This window comes from Anas platyrhynchos, chromosome 35 (assembly GCF_047663525.1).
Source record: "Anas platyrhynchos isolate ZD024472 breed Pekin duck chromosome 35, IASCAAS_PekinDuck_T2T, whole genome shotgun sequence".
Lineage (NCBI taxonomy): Eukaryota > Metazoa > Chordata > Aves > Anseriformes > Anatidae > Anas > Anas platyrhynchos.
The window spans coordinates 4,318,917-4,338,532 of record NC_092623.1 but is presented as its reverse complement, the minus strand read 5'-3'; the positions used below and the strand labels follow the sequence as shown (position 1 = coordinate 4,338,532).

General features: G+C 38.6%; 1 long non-coding RNA gene across 2 annotated transcripts in view; it reads right to left on the bottom strand.

Annotated features, from left to right (window-relative positions):
- Positions 1-1,915: 1,915 nt before the first annotated feature.
- The window catches only part of LOC140000934 (uncharacterized), a 31,303-nt gene continuing 13,602 nt past the window's right edge, over positions 1,916-19,616 (bottom strand). Inside the window, exons 1-3 of one of the 2 annotated variants that reach the window (XR_011806127.1) lie at positions 16,646-16,872; positions 2,836-2,885; positions 1,916-2,266 (exon numbers count right to left, since the gene is read on the bottom strand). This is a non-coding gene — a long non-coding RNA (uncharacterized lncRNA). Of the gene's footprint in view, positions 2,267-2,835; positions 2,886-16,645; positions 16,873-19,616 lie in introns of those variants that run through there. The other variant, XR_011806126.1, reaches the window with a different exon arrangement.

Here is a 19,616-nt window from a genome sequence, read left to right as displayed (position 1 = left end):
GTATTAAGAGACCCATTTGAATTTCCTCTCTGTCACAGTGAAAATCACAAGGTACTAATAAATATTATATCACAGCCACCCGCTATAAGTGTTACTATAACCCAAGGCACTGTATGTCCTTCTCTACTAGCACCATAAATAACTGATTATGACACTCTAGGGAAGGTGGGTGGTTATTTTCAGTTATAAGCAGGATCCATGTTCAAAGAACAGATTACAGATAATTATGTGTGCATTTATCTCTATTAATTATTCATTAATAATTATGCATGTTTATGTCTCCTGTCAGCTCAGCCAGCAAATCACTGTTTTGAAGACAGTCTCATCATAAGACAGCTGGAAGCAAAATGAAGGCTTACACTCCATCTTTCAATAAACAGACACTATGCATTTTGTAGAACCTAGATATCTTCTAAATCAAAGTGTGTTCTACCTTACTAAAGTTTCACCTTCACCTTGTAAAATGCAAAAAGCTGAAACAGGAATACGACCAAAAACTTATATGCTTTCCTGATATTTAAAAAATAAAACATCAACATACATGTATATGCAAAATAATAACTACCAAACAAACAAACAAAAACACTTATTATGAATATTTGAAAGGGTCAAGCCAAAGAATTACTAGAACTTGACAAAACAGTAACAGTCCACAGTCCCTTTACTGCAGAGTACTGAATTTCTTTTTAGATATCACTGAAAAGGAATGAAAAGGAATGAAGGGTACATCTGTCTTTTTTCCTGTTGGAAAGAACAGAATTTTTTTTGAGCCATAATTACTAGAAATGAGCAACAAAAAGGGAACAGGTCCTTCATATCACTCCCGCAGTCATCTATGCCACAGAACCACAAGTTCCAAGTCTGTGCTTACCAGCAGTAGCTGTAATGATAATCAGCCTCAGAATATTGCTGTGTCAGGACAGAACTGAAAATACGATGATTCAGCAAATCATGAAAAAGTTCACTGCTCTGTCAAGAGAATGTCACAAGATTTCACTGTTACATACTTTCCCATCTACTTCAATTATAATGTACATTTTAAAAATAATCTAGTTTATATTAATTAATACTAATTAAATATAAACACTTTACCAAATCAGAGCTATTGCTAGATAAATTTATTACATAAAATAAAGTGTAGGCACTTTGTAGGTACTGAAATCTCTAAATCTTGTTAACAGTATGCACTGAGCATGTATGGTGAATGTGTAACAGGAAACTCTGTACCACAGCATGCCAGAAGATGAAGCATCTTATCTGCACAGTCCCTTCTCAGGACACTTCCCCAGCTGGCTCCAAAGGCAGAGTTGCTCATGGAACTGCCACCTAGGCTGGCCATGACAAGGTGCATGTGGAAAGATAATTGGGAAGTCCCAACATGCTAGTCTTGTGATTTCACCACTGAATTAGACAGTGAGAATCTGCTCTACAATTGTGCACTTCAAGCTTTATCTTTTAAAACTAATCTGAATGAGGTAGGCTTTTGTTTTTATATTACCCCATCAGCTGAAAAGAGTTTGATTCTATCATGCTGTCCTAACTTGGAAAACCTTACCTCTGCAGTCATTTACACAGAATAAGCAGATTCACTCTGCACAGACATCAACTGACATGATAGTTCAATCTCATTTCTCAACTTTTTTTGCTGGAAACAGTCTCTTTGTACTGTTGAAGAAAATTCCCCTGGAATATACTACTCAATTTTATTCAAAGGTACTGTTACTTTTCAAGCATTTCCAGATAAACATACCTTCATTTTAAAAACAGCAACATAGTAACACAGAACACACAAAAGAGGAAGCCGGTGCGTAAAGGACATATGCCTTCAGTTATAAACCGAAATGATAAAGTTATGGGAAAAAAAAATCCAACTTGCAATGCTCTCTTCTTTACTCCACACCAATACATGTATAACTAATTAAAAGGGAAATTTATTATTTCTGTAGCTTCATTTCTTCTACTCTGTTACCACAGAATTTTGTTTTACTTCTGTTATTAACAAAAATGCTTAAGAATAGCAGTATTTATTATACAAATACTGTTGCTTAGTGCGTTTTCTAATACATTTACATTAATTAGGAGGAATTTATGCTTGCACAGAAAATTCAATATATCTTTCCCTGTTGCATTTTGTGTCTCTTAATATCTCTTAGTTTTCCTCCTCCTTTTTCTTCATTTCCAGGAAGTTTCTTGATCTTTGATTTAAAGTCAAAATCTTAAAAGTTTTGGCTCTCCTCATCAAATCATCATCATCATCTAGAAGAAACTGAGAACCATAGCTTGCTTTAGTTTTTTGAAAACATTTTGGGGAAGGAATGGAATAACAATCATTAAATATTTGTAGTCATCAATATAAAAATAAGCTTTGTTTCTGCTTCATTTCTCTCAGTCATTCTTCACGAATCTTCACCCATCACCACCACAACTAATACTTCATACTAACAGCATCTGCTTAGCATATTCTTTTCTATAAACTTCTTGTGGAAAGCTTTACCTGAACCTTGTTATGTAACTTAACATCAACTTTTCCTCACAAGTCCATTTAATGACATTATTACTTGCAGTCTTGGAAGCAGAAGGCAATCTAATCCTTGTCTTTCGGTTCTACTCAGTATTTTCCCCAGTGAACAACTAGTCTGAGTACAACGATTTACAAATACTGAGCTAGTGTCTTCCTACACCTCCCAATTTGTCTCAGAAACTGTCCTTTCTGAAGGTCTTATTGCCTGGCATAGGACGCTGGTGCAATTGCTAGGCCATCCCTTGTGAAAGCAGTAACTAATGCTCTTCTTTTAAGAAACGCAGCATTCCTCTGAGTTAATAAATACAACTTACCTTGCCTGAAATTCCCTTCTTTTAACTATTCTTGCCATCTTCTCCCAAGTCTGTAAAGCAACAGAGGCCATAAGTGAAGGAAGAAGAGGATAAAACATGGATGGAAACACAAATGGCAGTCACACACTGTGCAAGCAGAGATGCACTTTTCACACTGTGGGAGGCCTCAGTAGCTGTTCAAACAGCAGGGTCTGAGTAAATCTCAGCTAGTCTGCCATGAAGAGAGTTATTACTCCCATTTCCAGGGAATTATAGGCTACCTGGTATAAGAGACTAAGAAGCAAAAGAGGATGATGTCTCGAACTCTCAGCAGAAAAGGTTGTAGCCACATTTTAAATTGGCTAAGAAAAGAGCATCCTGCAAAAGCAGGAGAGCACTGTTCCAGGGCCAGCCTCCTGGAAACCATCTGAGACATCTCTGCAGCTGTGGTCCTGGCAGTGGGCAGAAGGGAAGGCCTTAGCAACACCTTTCTCCAAAGACCTTTCTAAAAGGTTCTGCACATGCAAAGTAATGGCTACTGGCTTATTAATGTGGTTATAGCTTGTTTTGTGATTACCTGAAATACATGAATACGGATATGCATGAGATTTTATGCCAGACCTCCACAAATCCACAAATGAGTTCACTGTGAACTTCTACAGAAGAATTTTTTTTCTTCTAATAGAGAAAATAGTTTACTAAAAATAAATTTAACTGGAAAATACATTACACTTCTGAAGATCTAGCATGTTGGAACTTTGGATTTCCTGTCAAATGTCATTGAAGCATGAAACAGTAAGATTTGAATCCTGTTTTAATTGAAAATATTGCTACAATTTCAACCAGGAAGCTGCTAACAAAGCTTTCATAATAAAGATTTTAAAACAAAATTGTTTGTTTCTAAACTCTACACATGCACTCAGTTTTATTTTGACTGAAAATGTAATTATATTCTTAAAGGCAAGAATTATATTCTCTTAAAACTGAGACTACTGCTGAATTATGCCAGTTATACAGCCATTTCAAATTCATATTGAGCTTTTTTTTTAAGAGAAAATAAGTACTTCCAAACAATCCTTTGCTTCAGAAAATATAAGCATCCTTTCATGATAAATTTGTGTGTGTGTGCATGTACAAACACGTATATGCATGAAAAAATAATACTTCCCACAGTACTTGTCTTCAAGAATCTCACTGATCAATCCCTTATTCTATCATCCCTTATTCTATCATGGCAGCAACTAGGAATTAGTTTTATGCCTTGCAGTAGATGGCACCTTTTGTGTTAATCATGCTACAAAGCTTAAATTTTATAGCTAATAACTAAAATTCAACAATGTGAGGGATATGCTAAAGGCCACTTCAAACTTCAGAATAGCAAATCTATTTTCTGCTCATGGTTAAGTGTATTTACATTTCTGGAGGCCTGAATAAAGAGGTCCTATTTACACAAAGGGTCAGCCATTCTTGAATTCTGCATATTGAATGGCATATTTTCTTTTGTCACTCATGGTATGGGTACAGGACAAACAACTCAAGTTCAGGATTTCTACAGATATTCTTTACTTTTTGCAATGTGGACGTGTGTCATTTCTCTGTTGTTAATGTTTTTAATTCAACAACCTTCTTAGCAAAGAGGGAGTTGTTACATAAAATACAAGGACAGCAGTAACATGAAACTACTTAAATTTACAACTGAATTATGTTGTGATATTATTGCACACAGACATGAATTCAAGCAAGAAAATGAAACATTTAATAAAGCAAGATGAATAAAAAAAATAAAAATAAAAATAAAAATAAAAATAAAAATAAAAATAAAAATAAAAATAAAAATAAAATTTGCAACTTGTCATGACCACACTTGCACTTCCTCTCAAATCACTTTTGAAACCTGTTTTCATAACTTAACCAAGACTCTAATCTTGACTTCCAAAGCTTGAAGTCATTTTAAAAAATAACCAACAAATCAAACAATGAACAAACAATTCACAAGAATCAACTCACTTAGTTTGCTACACTGTCCTGGGTTCAAATGATATGACTGAGTTTGGGGAATTACACATCCAATATTGGTATACTACAATTTGAACTTTTGAATTTTTTGAATTTTTGATTTTTTTTCGTTTATTATTATTATTATTCCTATGGCTTCACAAAGATGGAAACAATTTTGTTTCAAGGGAAAAAAAAAAGTTTTTCTAGTTAGAAAACATTCTGGTTTAGGCCACTTACTTATTCACATTACACTAAAAGGGACCTCAGCATTTCACATGCTTCATTTCTCAGCACTATGACAGGAAAAGCTGTATCTCTAGATAGTCCTGACAATGATATTTCTAGAATTCTGGTAGGAAAAACTCTAAAAACTCATGGACACATGTAGCCCATTCCTGTCTGATTCCATTATTTTTATATATATATTTTTTTTCTCCTGAAGTGTTGTCTGAAGTTCTTTCTTTCAGTTTATATCTGTTACATATCTTAAAATACATTGCCCAAATCTGAAATGGACACCTTTCTCTGTGTAGCAGACTTTTTTATGGTCAAATATCTATGTTTCTAAATATTCAGAGTTTTTCTAAACTTCTTGGACTAAGCAGCTGCAATTCATTCACTTGTACCTAGCAGATAAAGATTTCTAGATCTCTGATCATGTTCATTTGTAGCTTTTGAGACACTGGGGATCAACTATCTGGGGGCTTGGCCAGAGTAATTCAGTTAAAATTCAAAGCTGAACTTTGAAAAAAAGCAATGCTGAGCACTTCCATTACCAGGGCTATAGCCCTGTTCATTCATCAGAGAAACAAATTTGCTAAACATTCCTTCTCTCAGTTAGTTTTTTTCTCTAGTTAGTTTGTTATTAAGCAGATAAATAAACAAATCTAATTCTTGTATATTATTCTAGCACTGGGAATTAAATAATTTCTTTCACATTTTTGTGTTTTGTTTTGTGTTTTTTTGTTGTTGCTGTTCTCAAAATCATGTTATTTTAAGTACATTCCATTTGTTCTATTTTTCCTATTTTTGTCACTTTGTTGACTTCTTGATTAGACAAGTCTGTCGCTAAAAATGAAGTTCTCAAGCCATCCACCTTTCTTGTTCTTGCTGTACAAAAGTTGACCTACAGTCTGCAGTATCTAATGTTTTATTTTCTACTTTCTAGTTAGGGATTAAATTCCAGACCTCCTGCTCTTAAGTTTTCTCTGAACAGAATGATCCCTCTGGCGTTATTCTCATACAGCACATTTCTGAGTTCCTTGAAATCACCTGTAACCCCTGATGACTCTCATGGAAAAGCATGTTTATGTGTTAAAATATGTATGCTCAGAGACAGCTAGATAAAGAAGCCCACTTTATCATGCAACCTTAAATCTGTGTGTGTGTGGTGGTTCTACTGTGCTAGGCAGCCAAACACCACAACCGCTCTCTCACCCCACCCCCCCAATACAGTGTGCAACAGTGTTATCCACCTTTTCTAGGATGCATAACTTACGAGCATCACCTGCTATTAACAAGTAAGCAAACACTTTCAAGCTTGACATTTCTTACAAATTGCTATAATTGTCTCATACGCAGAAACAGAGCAAAACCTGCCTCAGTTGTTCTGTTCATGCTCTCTAATACAACAAAACAAACTAACCAAGCATTTAATTTTACCATTTAACAAATACACTACTTACAAACACAGAGACCACAATACTGGCTTGTGAAATCAAACCCGATCTCCTGCTTGATTATTTACATTTCAAAATCTGTCTTCCCTACTGAGACTCTACAGAGAGGTTCAAGTCATTGCAAGTTCTAGTGGAGACAATTGCCTATTTATTTGAAACCACATAAGCATATTTCATCTATACAGCTAAAAAAAAAACACCCATGAGATGGTAAGGTCTTGCTGTTTTATTACAGGGCTGCCTATGAATCAGTCGCTATACAGACAAAAAAGTTTCAAAAGTCTTTTATTATCTCTGAATCAGAAGTGATCCAAGAATCAGCATTTTCTCATTTATCTTCCTTCACTGAACATAATCAGGAATCCTCACTGATCAACAGAATTATTTTGCATAGGTTGGCACATCTGGAAAAAATGGATTGCATCACTCTTCATGCTGATAAATATTTTAAATTATAAACAAACTTTGATTATCATACTTATCCACTTATCCAAAGCATAGAGAAGCATAACTAGAAACATGGGAAAATGATATGCATAAAAGCAACAGACAAATGCAGCAAGCATAATTTAGGTGATTTAAAATGTAAGGATTTGGACCTAAGAAATATTCTGCCAAAAGTCTGTAAAAGTTGGTTTTATTATTTACTGAACTATAAAATACAAAGTTTAGAAATGTAAATTTTGCACAGTGCAGATGACACACGATGTGAAAGTAAGCAAGTCACTATCACATTCCTTCAGAGACTGATGACGTCTAGTTGCATGATAAATGTGCCTTAGGGAGGCTGTGGTAAGCTCTCATAGGACTAACATGAAGATCAGTGTTTGCCTTGTGGCAAGCAGGTGTTGGAATAATTCGTTAAGTTTTCCTTTAAGAGCACTGTGTAAAAACAATAAGGCTATGCAAAGGAATAGTAAATGTTGTGAAATAAAAGGAAGCTGATTATGCTAGGTGAAAGGCCACAATCTCCTTTAAGCACCTGCAAGAACAACTGCAAAAATGCTGATGTTTATAAAGTAGCTTGCTGGGACTATAATGAAGATGTCAAAACCTCAGGCGGGCAGCCTTTCTTTAGTCCCCTTAAACCATCTGTGGATAATGTGTGGAGGGGGGGATGATCTCACAAACCATGTAATCACAAATTTCGTGTCTTTTAGTCTCTTAAAACAAATATAAAAACAAAGATCAAAGCCACCATCTAGACTGTGCTGATTGACTTTTTGAAGAACAGCCCAAAGCTAGCATAAGCAAGCACTCAGAGTTCTAAACAATCAGTATCAAAAAAGACTAAACAAGAACATGTTTATCTACCAAATATCTTCTTGTATCCTTTTTCTGTTTAAATCTTCAGCCAGCTGGACATTCAATTTATTGAAAGCATGCCTTCATTTACTAAGAACATGAGTATATTCTTATGGATATGAAAATATATATTTATAGACAAAGTAGAGAGAAAATACATATTAAGCTGTACATAAAATGAGGCAAATGGCTGAGAAAATATGTACTCAGGCAATGCATCAGCTGGTTATCTTTATTTTTTCTTTTTTTTCTTTCTTTTTTTTTTTTTTAAATGGGAAGTTTTTATTACAACTTATTACATAGCTTGTAAAGTAATGTAAAATCTCTGATGTAAAGTCTTATATTTCATATTGAAATGCAAAGAACCTGGAATTAAAACTACCACTTAAAGATGATATTTTTATGGAAACTTGAATCCTATCACTGTTTTTGATTCGAAGTGTTCTGAATCATTATTTCTCATAATTACATGCAAATTAACATCTCATATGAACACATGGATTTCTATTTTATTTCATTAAGAGACAGAAAATAGCAATCACAAACAAAAAGTAACTGAACTCTTTCCAAAGTCTGAAAGTCTACAGACAAAATTTGCTTTGGTCTTTCAATAACCCAAGCACTTGCCCAAATTTTTAATCTTTCTGGATCCTGCTTCTCTGCAAGTCTTCCAATGTTTTTGCTAGACATAGCCTGATTTCATATGGCAATAAATATTTAAAACAAGAACAGACCCAAAAGCACAGATTTCCTGCAACAGACACCGAGATTTAACTCTTAGTTTTTCACTAATCCAGGAGCTCCAATCGTCAAAAATAATTTACAGCCTTTTTTGTCTTGGTCCCTCATTAGCTATGCTAAATGTCCTTGGCATCAAGAAATGAAGTAGCCATTTGCTCACTGTAGTATCCTTTGAATGGCTGTAAACCAGTAACATCAGGAAAGGTACTGCTTTGCCTCATTAGATTTATTGAACTAGCAGGGAACCATTCTGTTGCATGACTGAAGTCACTATTTGACTAAGTAAACATTTAATGTATTTTAACTAATGTTTCATGCCTACTCACAGCTTACAACTATTGCAACTATATATTTCAGCCATTTTCCTTTTTTTTCCATAACTGCCTCTGATTTTCTTCAGTCTAAACAAGACAAACTATAAAAAGGTCTTGCTCTGCCAAACTGCCAACCTGCATTGGTAATTTACATATTAATAATTACATACATAAAAGAGTAAAGCATTACTTAGCACAATTCATTAACAAAAAGCAGTTTGCATGTTGCCAGAGTTGAACATCACACAAGAATTGCAAGACCTGTCGCCTTTACATTAATATGCAATGCAGGACTTCAGCAGGTGCTCTACCTCCTGAAATCATTTTCATGAACAATTCGTCATGAAAAGTACTCTGATGGAAATATAATTTGCAATAGAGACCAGTGAAAAAATCAGATGTTGTCTCTGACAACTGTACCAAAATTTCCAGTCACTTGTATGGGTCAAAAAAAAAAATTAAATCCAGTTCCATACCCTCACGTCAAATAAAAAGATAAACTTATTAAGTACTGTCCATAAGGATATGAGTGTTTTTATCTGCTTTTCATGAAAAACAAAGAAAGAAAAACACATGCACCCTATCCCAAAGTATCACCTCTCCTAAGGCTTGAAATTTGCTTTTAATTGAAGTTTTAACACATCTGTGTTCCATTCCTACTGTGGGAATAGAAATGTTGTTTTTGCAGAGTTACATTGTTTAGAAGGAGGGAATGTGGTACTGAGATATGCTTACAGTGATGAGAAAGTTTAGCAGGCGACCTAGTGAAATGCAGACAACCAGACTCCTTAGGACAATTAGGTGAAAATCACGGTGTCAAGTCAAGTCAGATAAGTGAAGAAACATTACCACTTCAAGCAGTAAAAATGTCAAAAGAAATTTGAAATTTAACAGGCCGGCAACTGAAGGCCATGCATTGTTTGTGAAGCATCAGATAGATTGTGAACCTGGATTACCCACTCAGTGGGGAAACAGGGGAGGGTCCTGCCATCAAAAGGTATATAAACTGTGTTTTGGAACTAGTAGAGGCGCTCTCTCCTGCTTGTGGGGCGCCCGCCATTGCAATCGCGAATAAATTACTACTTCACTGAGATCCTCGCCTGAGCCTAAGTTATTGGCTACGGAGTGTTTCTCACAATTTGGGGGCTCGTCCGGGATCCAGTCACCTACTGGGGAGCCCCACCGCCGCAGCAGCAGGAAGGCATGCCCCACTGATTTCAGCGGTCCTGTGCATCGACGGTGGCGGTTCTGCGGAAAGCTGACAGAGGGCCCGAGACTGGTTAAAGAGGCAGGATCCGTGAAGTAGTGGGGAAAGGAAGAAGGTAGGCACTCCGGGTTTTTAAGAATCGATCCGGTAACTCTGTGCACAGACCAAGGTAAGAAATATTAAGTATTGCCTTGGGGGTCGGGTATCTGGTGTATGGTAAGCCCTTGCACGGGGAAGTGCTGGCACTACACCAGGGGAATCTGGTGTACGGTAATCCTTGCACGGGGAAGTGCTTGGAAGTACACCAGGGAATCTGGTCAACTCAGGTGTGCGGTAACGCTGGCACGGGGAAGTGCTTGGCGGTACACCCCCATCTTTCAGTACGTTAGTGTGTGGTAAACTGCAGAAGGGAAATTTCTGTAGCACATACTGGCGAGGGTTAGGAAAGATGGGAAGTACGAGTTCCAGGGAATCTGGTAAACTCATAGGTGTGCGGTAACGCTGGCACGGGGAAGTGCTTGGCGGTACACCCCCATTTTTCAGTACGTTGGTGTGTGGTACACTGCAGAAGGGAAATTTCTGTAGCACATACTGGCTAGGGTTAGGAAAAATGGGAAAATATGAGTTCCAGGGGACAGGGAGATATCCCTGGGGGAGTGCCTACTAATAGTTCTTCCTGAAGAATGATAAGAAATTGGAAACATAATCCCAAAATTAGAGGGATTGTAAAAGAAAAATAATTTTAAAAAGGTTAAATATTGTGTATCAGTCTGGACAAAAGAACCAATTAAGGAAACAGCAGTATTTTGGCCAAAATACGGGTCTGATGAAAATTCAGGCTTTAAATTTATGTGTAAACAAGAAGATTCCTTTTTTTAGAGAAGGAGCCAAGTTATGCTCCCTATAATCTTAATATTGAACTGGTGGCAGCAGCAGTCACTCCGGGAAGGGAGACAGGGACTGTAATTAACACTGTCCCTAAAGAAGGATCGTACTCTAGGCTCTGGCAAGAATTAGAACAAGGTAGAAGAGATATTGAGAATTTTGCCTTCTACTACTAACAGTACTAACAATAACTGTGTATCCTCTTAGGTGAACTACCCCCCCCTCCTTACCAGCAGAGAGGTTAGGACTTTTAAGAAGGAGAGGAAGTCTTTATTCGAGGACCCCAACAGCCTAGTTGAACAATTAGACCAGTTCCTACGACCTGATTTATACTCTTGGGGGAGGGAATTATGTCTGTAAGTATGTTGTTTACAGGGAAAGAAACGGGAATGATCAGGAGGAGAGCTGCTATACAAGAATGGGAAAGAGCTCATCCTCCAGGACCAGGGGTAATACCGGCAGGGCAGAAATACCCACTTGCCAATCCTGGCTGGAATAATAATAGTGTGCAACACAGAAATCATATGAGAGACTTGGGGTCAGAATGAGAAAGTACTTGGGGATGAGACCTGAGGACCCAGTATCCCAAGGGCTCTTGAAAGTTCATTGTGTGATTAAAGCCTGGCAAAATACGCAGAAAATGCTTCAGAAGGTGGGGGGATGTAGTGAACAGTCACTGGGGGACCCTCCTGCGGGAGGCCCTGGAGGTGTGTGTCCGGAGGGGAGATAAGAAGGAAAAAAAAAAAAAAAAAAAAAAGAGTGAAACTAATGGTATTGACAGTGCAGCGGGTAGTAAGGCAGAGGGTTGGAGAAAGAGGAAGAAAATCTTCAGGGGGAGTCAGGGCCAGGATGGAAAGGAGAGGAAGAGAGATGAAGGAATGGCAGGCAAAGAAGGCTGCCTGTGTTGTGGCCTGAGTCCTAGCAGAGACAGGCTTTGATAAGATGTTTTAAGTGTGGCCAGGCTGGCCACTTCGAATAGGAATATCTGGAGTGGAAGAAGGAAGAAAGAAGGAAAATGGCATGAAATATACTATATTGATATGTTGTTTCAGTATCTTGGAGGGAAAAGGTATGGAATTAAGTTGGACCCTGACTGAGCCTTTGGTACTGGTATTAGAAAAGTACAGGCTGGAGAAAGATAAAGGAAGTGTTAAAAGGGTTGCTGAAGGTGTTAAAGGTGTGGCATGTAGCATTTAACAGAGCTGTTTGAAATTGAATGAGCAGGGAAAGGTGATGTAGGCATTATCTAAGTAACAGTCTAGAAGTTTTGGTATATTTGCCGTGGTGTTTGGTCAGTTTCCCAAACATCGGGGAGGGGGACGGTGGGGGGAACAGCCTGCTCCACCAGGGGCCTCTCCAGCGGCCGCAGGGGGGCTTTGGCTCCAGCGCCTGGAGCGCCTCCTCCCCCTCCTTCTGCACTGACTTTGGTGTCTGCGGGGGGGGTTTCTCGCTCTCCCAACTGCTGTTGAGCAGCAGGCTTTTGTTTGTTTCTTTGTTTGTTTGTTTTCGTGGATGTGCTCTCACAGAGGCACGGACTGTGTTGCTCATGGCTTGGCTCTGGGCAGCAGTGAGCCCCTTAGGGGCCGGATGAAATTGTCCCTTACCTGCCACGGGGAGGCTTCTGGGTTTTTCTCACGGGGGCTGCCACTGCAGTTTCCCACGCCCCCCACTCACAGCCCCCGAACCTTGCCATCAAAACCAATACACTGGGGAACAGCTAGGTCATTACTGACTTGTAAAGTATCAGGGATTAAATTAACTAATGAAACCCTAAAAAGCGATGGGGGCAGAAGGGACTGGGATAACAGTGCCACTTTTGGGGGATACCAAGCTGAGACCAGAGGATAAAATGATCACTGGGTAATTATTGTATGTACGCAAGGCAGGGACTAACTTGTTGAAAAGGGATTTGATGATTAAATTGGGCATTCAAATAGTAAATTGTTAGACTGGAATAACAGTGTTATTAATGGAGTGCTCTCTGGCCCTGAGAGTAAACATACATGGATATTCACCTCTGACTGGAAAGACCCTGAAATGGGGGCGGAAGCAACAATATAGGTGGACAATTTTACCTCAGGGCTATACAGGGCCACCTATCTATTTGGGTAAGTTCTTAAAAAAAAAAAAAAAAAAAAAAAAAAATACTTTGGAGCAATTACTACCTCCCGAGGAGGTATTAATGTTAACAAATATGTGGACCGTTTTCTATTGTCAGGACAGGAGAAAAGAGTTGTGAAGAAAGCTACTAACAAGCTATTCAACTTTCTGGGAAAGCAGGGCTTGGGAGTATTAAAAAAAAAATAAATAAATAAATTACAATATGGAGAAAGAGAAGTCAGGTATTTAAGGCATCTAACGTCTGAAGGAAAACAAAGAATAAATGCAGAGAGGATTCAGGGAATTGTTGAAAATTAAGAAAGAACTAAAAAGTTTTAAAAGAAAGATTTTTTCTTTGGAATCAGGAGCCATGAAGTCTGAAGGAAAATGGATACTCCCTAATGGGAGAGAAATGCTGAATAAAGTGATAATGAGGCAAATATTAACTGTTTTACATCAAAAGAGTCATTGGGAAGTGCAAGCAATGTGTGATGTTGTGCTAAGAAAGTATGTCTGTGTAGGAATATACACTTCAGGGAAGCACATATGTAGAGGATGTACCATATGTCAAAAGGTAAATGAAAAGGTCTTCTGTAACCCATCTAGAGGGGGACGGGAGCCAGGGCTTTGACCTTTCCAAAGTATACAGGTAGACTTTACTGAGTTACTTGTTTGTTCTAATTGACCATGTGACTGGATGGGTGTAAAGCTTTACTGCAAGGGTTAAAGCAGGCCTTAGCGATTGAGTGGGATTTTCACAGCCCCTGGCACCCCTCCTCTTCTGGGAAGGTGGAGCGAATGAATCAGACATTAAAGAAGCAATTAACTAAACTAGTGTTAGAAACCCAGCTTCCTTGGGTAAAATGCTTACTCCTACAGGTTTAAACAGCACCAGGAAAGGATACAGGAATTTTACCATATGAGATGCTGTTCAGATTGCCCTATCTGGGCAGAAGGGATGAGATACCACAATTCAAAACAAGAGAGTTTTCTTAAGAACTGTATTCTGGGGTTGTTCTGTTCTTTGTCATTTCTCAGGACCTGTGGGTTGTGGGCTCAAACCCCACCTTTGGAATTTCCCATTCACCACCATCACCCAGGAAACCGGGTCCTGATTTGGACCTGGAAAGAGTCAACTCCGGCCTGAATGGGAAGGACAATTACTAACCACTGAAACAGCCGTAAGAACTGCGGAAAAAGGTTGGACTCACTATACTCGAGTGAAGGCATCCGTCGACGCTAGTACCTGGGATGCTGTTCCTACAAAAGACTTGTTGGAAGTTGAAATTGAAGAGAAAAATCTCATAGTGGACTCTGAGCAGGATAAGAGCTTAAAATTGTAAACTAACCTTTATTTTCACAGGTAACTAAAGACTGTGACTTGTGATTGAAAGAAAGAACAGACCTATAGCGAATTGCAGTGCTCCCAAGGGGGGGTTGTTATAGTAGTAGTGTACATCTTATTTTTTTTTTGTATCGATAATTATTTGGAAACCTAAGGTTTAAAAATAATGACAGGGAAAAATCGATTACTAATTTTGTTTTTAGTGATTCTAGGCCTCAGAGAAGGCCTCGGTCAATTGGCAACTTGGAAAAGGCATGACCAGATAATAGCAAAAACGGGATACCCCGTCAAAATATGGGTGACTGTGACGGAGGGTTATGTACCACATTCTGTCACGTTTGATGTTTGTGAGGTGTTAGCTTGTGGAGATTTAAATGCCCAACGACAATTGAGCAGAGAGAACAAATAACTGGGAGAGACCCAACAGCCAGATTGAGAATAGCTGTATGGAAACAATCCTCTACTGCCATCAGAGAAAGGGAGAAACTCAAGGAGAAAACAGGAGAGAAAACAGGAAGCCCTCTGAAATGTGGCAGTTCAAACAAGGTATGGGGATGTGAATGCCTGGATAGAATGGGTCAAATATACCGTCCAGAGTCTCAACCGTAGCTATTGCTATGCTTGTGCCTCGGGATGACTGATTGCCCAGATAATGCCCTTCCCATGGGGGTGGACCAAAGACTCCCAAGGGATGCGATATATGATTGCATTGTACCAAGAAAAGACTGCCTGGGGAAATGAGGCCTTTAAGTCTCTCTTTGCTGTTCCTTGCATGATAACAATATCGCGGTTCCCCCTGCATTCTCTACAGCTATAGGTAACCATACAGCTTGCCTCTCACGGCAGGGTGTGAGTGCTACCTGGCATCTGGGAGAATTTGCCTTGTGCTATCAAGGACTTGATGGGAAACTGCTCAAGACTAGAGATCCCCAGGGCAGATCTCTGGTGGTACGGTGGAGGGAAGATCTTACGGTCCACCCTACCATCTAATTGGGAAGGCACTTGTGCACTTGTTCAATTAGCTATACCCTTCACCCTGGCATTTGAAAGAGAAACATCACAAATACCCAGAAGAAGTAAAAGAGGCTTAGGAATATCATTTGATGATAGAGTATACATAGATTCTATTGGTGTTCCTAGAGGAGTTCCAGATGAACATAAAGCCAGAAATCAAATTGCTGCAGGGTTTGAGTCACTGTTCTGGTGGGTAACAATCAATAAAAATGCGGATTGGATTAATTATTTCTATTATAATCAGCAGAGATTCATCAATTATACCAAGGATGCGATGAGAGGAATCGCTGAACAACTAGATGCCATCAGCAAAATGGCTTGGGAAAACAGGATAGCATTAGATATGATGCTCGCAGAGGAAGGAGGTGTGTTTGTGTGTGTAATACTGAGCAACCATTGTTGCACTCTTATACCCAACAATAGTGTCCCAGATGGCTCAGTAACAAGAGCATTGCAAGGGCTTACCACCCTTGCCAGTGAATTGGAAAAAAAAAAAGGTAGGCATATTTGCAACATTGATCGTAGTTGTAGGAGTTTTGACAGCCATTGGTTGCTGCATTATCCTCTGTGTAAGAGGACTAGTACAGTGGTTAACTGAAACCGCACTATTGAAACAAATGACCATGGAGCTACCACCTTACTCAGATAAGGAGATAATGAGGAGATGGAAAGCAAAGAAAGCAAAGAAGATGAAGTCTATCAAATTACACCTTAGAGAAAGGTTTTGCAAAAATCAACAGTTTATAAAAAAAAGAAAAGGGGGGAATTGTGGGAATAGAAATGTTGTTTTTGCAGAGTTACATTGTTTAGAAGGAGGGAATGTGGTACTGAGATATGCTTACAGTGATGAGAAAGTTTAGCAGGCGACCTAGTGAAATGCAGACAACCAGACTCCTTAGGACAATTAGGTGAAAATCACGGTGTCAAGTCAGATAAGTGAAGAAACATTACCACTTCAAGCAGTAAAAATGTCAAAAGAAATTTGAAATTTAACAGGCCGGCAACTGAAGGCCATGCATTGTTTGTGAAGCATCAGATAGATTGTGAACCTGGATTACCCACTCAGTGGGGAAACAGGGGAGGGTCCTGCCATCAAAAGGTATATAAACTGTGTTTTGGAACTAGTAGATGCGCTCTCTCCTGCTTGTGGGGCGCCCGCCATTGCAATCGCGAATAAATTACTACTTCACTGAGATCCTCGCCTGAGCCTAAGTTATTGGCTACGGAGTGTTTCACACACTACCTCATCTCTGTGTGCCAATGGTGTCCATACAGAAATACATACTTCATAAGAGAAAAAGAAAGATGATGACAGTTCCCTTGATCAATTTTTAGCAGGCTCCTCTAGGCAGCTGTAGCTTTAATCCCAGAGTCAGAAATTAAGACTAAATCTGTGAAGAAGTGCATTAAACAAATTTCACCCACTATGAGGGTGGTGAGGCAGTGGTACAGGCTGCCCAGAGGAGCTGTGGGTGCCCCATCCCTGGCAGTGCCCAAGGCCAGGCTGGATGGGACTTTGAGCAACCTGGTCTGGTGGGAGGTGTCCCTGCCCATGGCAGAAGGGGTGGAACCAGGTGGTTTTAAGGGCCCTTCCAATCCAAACCATTCTGTGATTCTATGAATTGTTGGAACTGTACTGTAGCATTCCAGCCAAGCTTTGTGTACTGGGTACACATGGTAAAGGTTTGGCTGCAGGGGTGAGCAGAGCCCAGCAGCTGCCTCATGTCAGAGCAGAGCTAGCTCCGGCCGGCTCCAAAAGGTTCTGGCTGCTGGCCAGAGCTGAGCCAGAAAGTTTAAATCACGAATTTAAACTTTCCACTTACCACAGCAAACTTCTATGTATGTCACCTCTTGGTTGCTTAGATCTCTTCCTGATGCACAGTAGCGCAAGGCTCAATTTTAAAAAGTCCCTTATTAGGAAACCAGGATGAATGTGACAAGGAGGGAACAGTTTATCACTTCATTCTTTCTCTAACTATCTCCCATTCTTCACTTCTAGGGCAGGACGCTCAATTCACTATGAGCAGTAAAAAAAAAAAAAAAAAAAGGCAACAGGCTGTAGCCACCAGGAAAAAAACAGCTATGATGGAAAGCCTTCAAGGTAAATCATTAGCTCCTAGACCTTTTTAAGTCCAGTCAACTGATCTCGTCATAAAATGAAGATGAAAGACATGGTCAATACAAATTCAGAAAATGGTAGAACAATCTGTTTCTTCAGACACAGAACATCTGCATCCAGCTAGTTTGCAAGTAATCCGATGTGCACAGGAGGATCAGGTGGCGCAGTCAGTTTACTGCAATACCACTTTTCTCAACTTATAACTTTGTAAGTGCCTTGTTTTATCTCTGCTTGTCAAGCCTTTTGTACCAGGTATGTTTTTGTACTGTGCCTTCTGCCTATTCAGGAGAAAGCAGAATGATAAGGACAATATGCTTGCTTGCCTACTGCATGCTACAGTAGACAAATCATGGAAACCTTAAACATGGAAGTTAAAATTTTCATGAACGTCTTAAAAACAATAATAGGAAACTTCTTTAATAGTTGCTATGATCAATCTAAGCACAACTTTTAATTTCCAGACCACTTGTTTTCAATTTTTCATTTCTAGACTATGTCTTTCTAACTGTGGGATGGGAAGTGGACAATAAAATTAAAAAGAATCATGGATGGATTGAAGATAAATTAATACTGATGAAGATATATTTTTATTAACAGGCTGTGAGCTGTGTCTATTTTCAGATTAAAGTTTGCTATAAAAATACGAAGCCAGCATAAGTTTAAAGCCTTCAAATATATTTTGGGTATTTGCATAATTACACTTGCAAATTAAAATTCCACTATTAAATACATATATATACAAGCACACCTTTTTATTACTTTTTTTTTTTTAATGGATCGGCACTGGACATTTTCTGTAACAAATCTTTAAATGACGTTTAGATGTAGAGCTTAGTGATATGGTTTAGTGGAGGACTTGTTAGTGTTAGGTCAGAGGTTGGAATAGGTGATACTGGAGTCCTCTTCCAACCTAGATGATTCTGTGATTTTGTAAAATATGAATGACCGTGATTTTACCACACTTATTACAAACAATTAAATATCATGCCAAGTTTATTACATCAAGGCACATATCTTTGTTGAAGAAGATAACCACAATGCAATTTTAACATTTAAATGATAGTACCCAGCACCTCAATTAACCTAGTGCTCATGGCACTGAAAGGAAAAAAGAAAGACAAAGAACTCCATATGCATCTGCACATTTCTTAGCAAACAGCAAATTAATTCTGAGTGAGCAGTTTTGAAGTTAGATACATCATGCATTTGTGTCTCTTGGTAAGAAGTCAGTTTCTCTCGTATGCACGGTTGAGCTACAAAATAAGGAATTACCAAGCACCTGACCTGTTGTATGTCCACACAGATATGGAAATCAAGCTGAATTGTTTGCAGTTTCTATCTTTTCTAGAAACCCTAACAGAACGCAATGAGGATAACACAGGTTTAATTCCTATTTTCCAGACAAATGGCAGTCCTCCCTCTAACATAGTCTATACTTACGGGTTTAGCTTTAGACAAGTGTACTTCAGAGAACTGAAAGGATTGGCCATCTTAATGGTAACAAAGGAATTTCTCAGAATTACTGACCACAGAGATTCATAGGAGCAAAGAGTAAGAAAAGATTTTGTAAAGGTTTGTGTACTCTAGGAGACCACAATCTCTTTGTCCCCTCCCCCCCCCACCGCTATAGCCAGAATTGCAAATGGCTCTGTAAATGTTATGGAGAGCTTTTCTGAAATCAATTCTAATAGCTTTGAATATAACTATAATCAGATTTTGTTTAAAGCTCTTGATATGTTCTTTGCACAGGATGGCTATCGGGCACATATAATTGAACATTATATAATAAAGAAAAAATACATTGGCTTTTTGTTCTAGGCACTAGTTTCCATGGACTACTTCTCATTGTATATTACCATTTTCATAAAAGCAGCTCCAAACAGTTGCAAAGACTTATATATGTAGTCATTTTTTTGCAACGCCCACAAGCTTTAACATTTCAGTTGTTCAGAATCTTACTGGCCTATGCCCCTTTCCCCAACAAAGGAAATAAGGGCACAAAAATAATTTCTCTTCTTGTTTTCTAATGTCTTAGAACAACACATATTCTACCTACACCTGAAGAGCCAACAAGTCACCAAATTTCAGGAAGCAT